At 39.1% G+C, this 9,275-nt stretch overlaps 1 non-coding gene across 1 annotated transcript; it reads right to left on the bottom strand.

The window, feature by feature from the left end:
* Nucleotides 1-6,653: 6,653 nt before the first annotated feature.
* LOC148577592 (small nucleolar RNA R71) lies at nucleotides 6,654-6,761 on the bottom strand. Its single transcript, XR_015903336.1, has one exon. It is a non-coding gene; the product is annotated as a small nucleolar RNA R71 (small nucleolar RNA).
* Between the last annotated feature and the right edge of the window lie 2,514 nt (nucleotides 6,762-9,275).

Genomic DNA, 9,275 nt, shown 5'->3' with positions numbered 1-9,275 from the left:
CGGCAAGAAATTGGAAACACTACTAGCGCAATTATAGCTATACATGATTCAACTCTACCCTAAAAGATATTAGTAAGTCCTAATTAAGGGTGCACTGATGCTCGGCTTCTCGCACGGTACAGAATTTTTTCAATTGAATGAATTCTCGTTGCAAGTATAGTTCTACACCGACAAAGAATCCTCGCATACAAAAATTTTGGTTGTCACAAGTAACAAACCCCAAATAAGAATTAACCGAAGTATTTGAACTCCGGGTCGTCTCACAAGGAATTGCAATGAAGTGTTCAATTATTGGCTATGAAGATCAAGGGGTTTGATTTGGAAATTTGCAAGAGAAGTAAATAACAAGAAAGTAAAATGATAAGAACTAATAAAGAAATGAAAAGTACTCTTGGCTAGACATAGGTAATTGAGATCACCATCCTTGTCTACAAACTATATATTGACAATTATGAGAGGCCAACCTATTAAGTCTACTTCCAAAAGCTTTAAGTACGTCAAATAGGCTTGATCACATCAACCCATAAGTCCCAACCTTTCTACTAATTAGATTAGTAGTGGGTTACTGTCAATGAGTATCAAATTGATCACCAAGGGTTCTCAAATCACCAAATCATTGAGACCCAATGACTCAAGGTCACTCAATTCCCTTAGCCTAGGCCAAGAGCAAAGAAAACTACTCAAAAATTAAAGGAAATATTCTATCAAACACCTAGTATGCAAGAAAAGTAAACATCACAAAATGCAAGAATCAATAAAATCTATCAACTACTAATTGCAAGGAAAGTAGGATCACAACTCAAATCAACCATAAAAGAACATCAATCCTTAAATTGCATTAAAGAAAAGATCCAAATCCAACAAGATTTTATGAACATAAAAGAGGTATGAAAGTAAAATTAACACTACAAATAATGAGAATAAAAGATTAGACGCAAGAATTCATAAAGGAAGCAAGATGAAAACATGAAATTGAACCTAGATCTAAAAGTGACTAACCTAACCTAATTCTAGAGAGAAGAGGGAGCTTCTCTCTCTAGAAACTAACCTACATGATGCTAACACTTCAAACAATTACTCCCCCCTTGCCCAAGCTTGAATTCTACATGAAATAGCATCAGAAATGAGTTGGATTGGGCCCAAAATGAGCTGCAAAATCGCTGGCCACGGTTTCACTTTAGTGAACCACGTGCTCCATCAGTGCGCACGCGTATATGGCGCATGCGTGCCCCTATACGTCAGGCAACTATGCCAAATTTTATATCATTTTGAAGCCGCAAATGTTAGCTTTCTAACGCAACTAAAACTGCTTCATTTGGACCTCGGTAGCTCAAGTTATGGTCGATTGAGTGCGAAGAGGTCAGGCTTGACAGCTTTGCAGTTCCTTCATTTCTTCATGAGTTCTCCCACTTTGCATGCTTTACTCCTTGCTTCTTCCATCCAATACTTGCCTTATGAACCTGAAATCACTCAACAAATATATTAAGGCATCGAATGAAATTAAAGTGAGTTTAATTTAGCTATTTTAATTCCTAAAAAGCATGTTTTCACACTTAAGCACAAATTCAGGGAGAATTGCAAAACCATGCTATTTCATTGAATAAATGTGAGAAAAGTTGATAAAATCCCCCAAATTAAGCACAAGATAAACCACAAAATCGGGGTTTATCATGCACAAAACTGATGTTTGGTCCACCCATATTCTTTTTCTCTTACTACTCTCTTGGTAGGTTCCCTGCATACACAAATGAAACAAGAAAGAAGAGTAAATAATAGTAGTAGTAAGCTAATATAATGTAACTAAGATCGTATATAAAAAGCAAATACCTATTGGTTGAGGGAATAGTAGGGTCATAGTCAAATCTGCATTTGGAATGAACAATGGGCCCTAGTTGATGTCTGTCCATGGTGGCCAATGTTATTCCCACGGGTGCCTTAAGGTACGTGGCTCCTCTATACATCCACTCATCCATTTCGTGGCTGTAAAACTCATCGAAGCCCTCTCTACATAGTGCACATCTACTCTGATCCTCTTCAGCAGGAACGCCTAACTCTTCCTCATTTTTCATTTCCTCTGTCTCCTCGGGAGCCAACAACCCTAGAATCGATTCCTTTCCCAAAGACTCTGCACCACTTAGCCACATGCTCCCACTTGCAAACCACTTTTGAGACCCTTTCCGCTTCCGACTTTTTGACATTCGGTTCCTAGTCACGTGCCAATCCATATGTGTACTGTGCTCATCTTGCCATTTGAATAAGAGACTGCAGCTCGTGCATTGTCTAGGAAGCTCAATGTATAAGGCACTGATTACACCTTCATAACAAACCTACAAGATATCTACATCAAACTCCATCCCAATGGAATTCTAAAACACGAGTTCATTTAAATTACTATATCAAATTAACAAACTAAAAAAGGAGGGAAACTAATGAAAGTATAGTTACCAGTCCAGTGGGTGGATTGGTGAGTGGATTAGTTACCGAGATCACACCATGGTTCACTAGTGAACTATTCAAATCAAGATATACAGGTGGAGGTTGACTTGTCACCGAAGCATCAGCATGGGGATGAGATGGGCACAAAGATGGCAAGGTTCCCCCATGTAAATGTAAACTTTGGCCCTGCATATCAGGTAATGGATTTGAGATGGGTGTACTTATTGAGGCACCATCTCCTTGCAACGAGCTCCCAAGACTAATTTGTGTTGAAGATGGAACTGGAGGTGGAAGAAACTGTAGCTGAGGCGCTTGTCCATGATTTTGCAGGTTCGAGGAAATTGGTCCAGGTTGATTAGGCAACTGGTCATGTATAAACAAAGTTCTATTTGTAAGAACCGGAGTTTTCACAAAAAATCGCTTAACTAGAATAGACTAATTTAATTTCCTGGAATAGGTCTAAAAATATAAAAATATTTTTCTCAAAATATAAATTTGAGATTCGGATTCTGTGGATTTTTCTGAGTGGAAAAATGTTTTCTTTTGAAAATTTTTGTGTAAAAACGCATACCGATAGAGTAGCCAGCAGTACCGGCTTAACTCTGTCCAGTGCCGCATGAGAGAGAGTGAAAACAGTTGAAAACCTTAGAAAAGTTTTTGGTTCAGCAAACCGGGCACCTATCCAAAAGGTTTGGCCCAAAGTTAGGCCAAACAAACCAAAAACCCTTCACGGTTGGACCAGGCCCAAGTTGAGCCCAAGCCCAACATATATATAAGCTTAAATGATCCCAAATGAGTTCATTTACTCCCCCACAAATACAAAACACAGCTGCACATTGAGAGGAGAAGGAGAAGAGAGAAGCACTATTCACATAAAACTTCTTTCGCTTGTATCTCGAGCTACGGTGCTCCGATTTGTGTGCCGTCAGCGGCTACGCGAAGCTCTTGCTGAGCCTATCACTTCTAGCTAAATAAAGTAGGTAACAACTCGAATTTCATACTCCTCCTTTCAGCCCTAACAGATTTCACTTTCTGGGTATGGTGTTTGAGTAGATTTTGTGGATTTGGTTGTTTAGGTGATCTCTAGTGGCGGGTAATTGTTGGGCTTTGTCCCAATCCCCTTTGGACAAGGTAAAGTTCTTCATATACCTTCGTAGTGTTATATGTTGTAGTTTCTAGGTTTTGATATTGGTGATATATGTGATATTAGCTTGAATATTTGAGCTTGTTGGTGATTGCTAATGCTTGTTGGAGTGATTGGTGACTTGGATTGTAGTTGGAAGCTTAACTTGTGCTCATTTGGGGTTATGGTACATATTGGGAATCGGCCAAGGTATGGTTTCGATTTTCTCTATGTAATATATAACATTTCTGGACATTTAGGCTAGTGACCCATAGGATAGGTTTGAATTGAATTGGTTGTTGAGTTGTTGATTGATGATTTATGATGAGTAATGATGAATTGATGATTTTTGAATATGTTGATGGATTATGATGTGAAATTGATAAAGATGGTGTGAAAGATATAGATTGAAATTAAATGAGATTGATTATGATGCTTGGTATGGATAGATTATGATTAATAAATATTTTGGTGGAGGATTGTTTATAATGTTATGAATTTTATAATTGAGATTGAGAATAATGAAGTGTGAAGAAAAATTTGGTATGAATGGTGGAATGTGGTAGATTTTGATGCAAGTTGGAGTTGGGAAGGGTTTTGGATGATTTTGGTTGAGGATTGTGGAAAATTGAAACTTTGTGAACTTTTGCTTAAACTGAAATTTTGAGCTACCATGCTTGAAATCCAATGTATTTTATATCAAATGAAAGAAACTTGAACAAGATTTAAAATGGTTTAAATTTTGAGAAAATCTGAATTCGGTAGAAAAAGATATGATTATAGAAAGTTTGGTCTCAAAATCTGAAATTCTGCAATGTTGCAGAATTTTGTAATTCTGGTTTGTGTGCACACGCACAGCCTTGTGCGTACGCACACCCCTGTGATTTTTTGAAATTGTGCACACGCACAGCCTTGTGCATACGCACACATAAGGGAAAACCTTCTGTTGAGAGCTGATAAACCACTATTTTATAGTTTATATTGTGTTTAATTGTGTGGTTTTGTCATGATCCTTAACCACTTATTCATCAATTTAGCATGCATTTAGATTTCCTTCCTAAATTTAGTACATGTTTGAAAATTGCTTCCTAGAGACTCTAATTATTTAATTTTAATTCTCCTTTATTCCATTCGATGCCGTGATCTGTGTGTCAAGTGTTTCAGGCTTTATAGGGCATGAATGAGATGGAGATTGGAGAGGAAGCTAGCAAAAATGGAAGAAACACAAGAATTTGAGGAGATAACCAGCGAGAAGTGACGCGGTCGCATGGCTCACACGACCGCACGAAGGAGCGCAAATCGCAGTGACGCGGCCGCATGGCTTGCGCGGCCGCGCGGATTGGAAAGCGCAAGCGACGCGGTAGCGTGGACGACGCGAACGCGTGGAGAGGAAAAAGCGCAAGCGGCGCGTCCATATGGATGACGCGATCGCGTGACATGTGCGATCTGCATAATCTGCAGAATTCGCTGGGGGCGATTTTGGACCTTATTTCGGCCCAGTTTTCGACCCGGAACAGCAGACTAGAGTCAGAGAATATGCAGAAACAACACACACATTCATTCAGTAGTTTTAGATCTAGTTTTTCACTCTCTTAGGTTTTTCTCTCTAGTTTTTAGAATTTTTAATTTTCAATTGGTCTTAGCATTGGAACATTGAGAAGAGTTATTTCCTCATCAAGACTTCATCATTCTAGTTTGTTCTCTTAACTTGGTTTTATTCTTCCATGTTTTTTTGTTATGTTCAATTTTGTCATTCAAATACTTTTATGATTAATTAACGCAAGGATTATTTCTTTTTAATTCAATTTCAATTCCAATAATCATGTCTTCTTTTAATTCCCTTTTATGTGTTATGGATTTATTATTTACAATGTGTGAGTAGTTTCATTACTTGATGGGGAATTGATTGAAAAGGAACTCTTGAGTTGGAAGGATTGAAAGAAAATTTGTAATTGGGTTAATTGTTGAATTGCTATCCTGTCACCAACGTCAATTCCTTTGAACTAAGTGGGTTGTAACTCGTGAACGGATCTAGTAATCCAACTTGTTTGACTTTTCCTTACCTAGTAAAGGATAACTAAACAGAGTAACCGTTAATTATAAATCAATCTTAAAAATCACTCCATCAATGATAGAGATTCTAACTAATCAATTCCCAGTTAAGGCTTTTATTCATATCATTTAATTTTCCTCAGTTTACATTCCAATTTACTTACCTCAATTTCTTCGAACCTCTGATTAATAAGAAAGCACCCTTCTCTGCAACTTATTGGGAGATGACCTGGGACTTAAAACTCCCAGTAATTTTGATTTAAACTCTTTGTGACACATTTCTAAATTAATAGGCAGATTTTCGGTGAATTAAGAACTATACTTGCAACGTATCAATTTTAATAATTTTTTTAATTCATCAGCTTCTGCTTCCCATCAATTTTTGGCACCATTGCCAGGGAGTTGCAATAGAGTGCTAATTTTATTAATTAGAATTTATTTATTTGCATTTTATTTAATTTTGCTACTATGAGCTGCATGTTTCTTCCGTCAAATGACACGTTCACTTCCTGTTCCGCGCTTGCTAATATTCGATCCTGAAATTGAAAGAACAATTTCATGAATAAGGCGAGAACAACATAGGTTAGCCCGCTCTGAGGGCGAATCTGAAAGTGAATCTGAGGAAGAAACCAGCCCCCGTTCTACTGATTCAGTTATTTTACGTGCAGAAAACATGGCAGCTAGAAGAGTTACCATCCAGGAGGAAGGAGCTCCTGATTTTACAATGCAACCGTTTCAAGCGCATCATCCAGTGGTAGCTACGGATTTTGAAATAAAGACCGCACTATTAAATTTGATGCCCAAGTTTCATGGCCTACCTGCTCAAGAGCCTATCAAGCACTTGAGAGATTTCCAGGCAACCTGTTCTACTGTCAGGCGTGATGGCACTGATGAAAATTCAATTCTGCTAAAAGCTTTTCTGTTCTCTCTTGAGGGAAAAGTAAGAGAGTGGTACTACACTCAACCTATAGCAAATGTATCCAACTGGGATACACTCAGAAAGGAGTTTCTGGAGAAATTCTTTCCATCTGAAGTTACTGATAAACTGAGGAAGGATATCTCTACAATTGTTCAGGATGAGAATGAAACTCTCTTTGAATACTGGGAGCGCTTCAATAATCTTCTGGAAGCATGCCCCCACCACATGATTGACAAGGTCATGCTACTTAGCTATATCACACAAGGTATGAGGCCCCAAGATAAGACCACATTGGAAAGTGCCAGCAATGGGTCTATGAAGAAGTACAAGACCATTGATGAAGCTTGGCAATTGATCAGTGATTTAGCTGAATCTACTCGGAACCACAGACAGAAGCAAGGTCGTTCAAAAGCTGTTGCAGAAGTATCTTCTGGCAGAGAGACTACTGCTCTAACTCAAAGCATCTGTGAGATGACCAACCTGCTGAAGCAGATGCAGTTGAATCAACAAGCTCAGCAAACTCAACCGCAACAAAACCAACAACTAGTCCCAGAAATAATTTGCGGAATTTGTGCTGATTACAGCCATTACACTGATGAGTGCCTGTAGCTCCAACAAGAAGACAACATGGTGGCATCCACTCACAACTTCTATGACCGTCCCAACCAAGGGTACAATCAAAGTGGAAATAATAACCATGGATGGCAGGACAATTCAAACTAGAATTGGAGGGACAATAATAACAGGGGAGGCAGAGATAATCAGGGAAATCAGAGGTGGAATAATAACAACAACAGGCAGCAAAATCAACCTTACCGAGCACCTCACCTGAGGCAAAACCAAGGACTACCGAACAATCAGCAGCAAACCTCTCAATTTACTCATTCTTCTGTATATTACAAGCTTTTGAAAAAAGACAACTGGCCATGGAAAGTACCATCGTGAACAGTATTAATGCCAGTCTGAATGGTCTCACCTCTACTCTGCAAGCTTTTATGACACAGCTTGGTTCAGCACAAAATTCCAGTAACCAACCTTCAAGCACCACTGGAATCCCCTCTCAACCATTACCCAATCCAAAGGGAGGCATTAATGCCATCACCCTGAAGTCTGGAACTACACTACATGAGAGGAATCAGGAGGAACCAAGCTCACCAGAATACGCCTCAGCTGAAGAGGTGGTGGAAATCGAAGATGTTGAAGAGGAAGAGGATATACAGGACATAGCTGAAGAAGAGATAGCTCAACCACAAGAAGAAGCACCAAAAGGCGCAGGCACCATGGAACCCACTGTTCCCATTCCATTTCCACAGCTTGCAAGGAAGCCCAGGAAGCAGCTGGAACCTGATCCTAAAATGGTAGAGATATTCAAAAAGGTCGAGGTAACTGTCCTCCTTTTTGATGTTATTCAGCAGGTACCTAAATATGCAAAGTTTTTAAAAGACTTATGTATCCATAAAGACAAGATTAATGAATTAGAAACTATTCCTTTAGGTAGTTCTATATCTGCTTTAATGGGAGGATTACCTGAAAAATGTAGTGATCCAGGTCCTTGCATAGTTAGTTGTACTATTGGTAGTGTAGTAATTTATGATTGCATGTGTGATTTAGGAGCATGTGTCAGTATAATGCCTTTGTCCATATATGATGTTTTGAGGCTCCCTCCCTTAAAAAGGTCGGTAACTCGTTTTGTGTTAGCAGATAAAAGCATTATTACAGTGGCTGGAGTTGCTGAAGATGTTTTGGTGAACATTAAAGGGCTCACATTTTCCACTAATTTTTATATCTTGGAGATGCCCCATAATGATTCAGATAAGCCATCATCAATCCTACTTGGAAGACCATTCCTGAAAACATCAAAATTCAAATTGGATGCTTTTTCAGGAACATACTCCTTTGAAATAGATGGCCGCATAGTGATCTTCAACCTGAATGGAGTCATTGACAACCCCCCAGAAGATCGTTCTATCTTCCAGTGTGATGTCATAGACGAAAGTGTGGCTGAAGTTCAAAAAGAAGAGTTTGAAGAGAGGCACACTGGACAAGGTCCAAGTGTGGGGACCCTCTTAACTGACAATGAGGACACTTCGCCATTTTCACAAGCCCCAGATAATCCAGAGCCTGCCCATGATCAAAAGTTAGAATTGAAACCTCTCCCTCCACATCTCAAATATGCTTATCTCGAGGATAAGCAGAAGCTTCCGATTATTATTGCAAGAGAACTGACTTCTCAACAAGAAGAGCAGTTAATTGATGTGCTAAGGAAGCATAAGAAGGCAATTGGGTGGAGTTTGGCAGACATAGTGGGAATCAACCCTCAAGTATGCGAGCACAGAATATTTTTGGAAGAGGGAGCAAGACCTGTCCGTCAACCCCAAAGGAGATTGAATCCCACCATCTTAGAAGTTGTAAAAAAGGAGGTGACCAGACTATTGGAGGCCGGTATCATATATCTCATTTCAGACAGTGAATGGGTAAGCCTAATACAAGTGGTACCCAAGAAGTCCGGAGTCACTATCGTGAAGAATGAGCATGGAGAGCTCATAGAAACTAGAGTTTAGAATGCTTGGAGAGTCTGTATTGATTACAGGTGTCTCAACCAAGCTACCGATAAGGATCACTACCCACTTTCATTCATTGATCAAATGCTGGATCGCCTGTCAGGTAAATCACATTATTGCTTTCTAGATGGTTACACAGGTTATTTCTAGATTCATATAGCTCCTGAGGATCAGGAAAAGACTA

This window comes from Arachis ipaensis, chromosome B1, assembly GCF_059453495.1.
Source record: "Arachis ipaensis isolate K30076 ecotype BB chromosome B1, ASM5945349v1, whole genome shotgun sequence".
Taxonomy (NCBI): Eukaryota; Viridiplantae; Streptophyta; class Magnoliopsida; order Fabales; family Fabaceae; genus Arachis; species Arachis ipaensis.
Note: the sequence above shows the minus strand (reverse complement) of the source record. Positions and strands in the feature narration are given on the sequence as shown.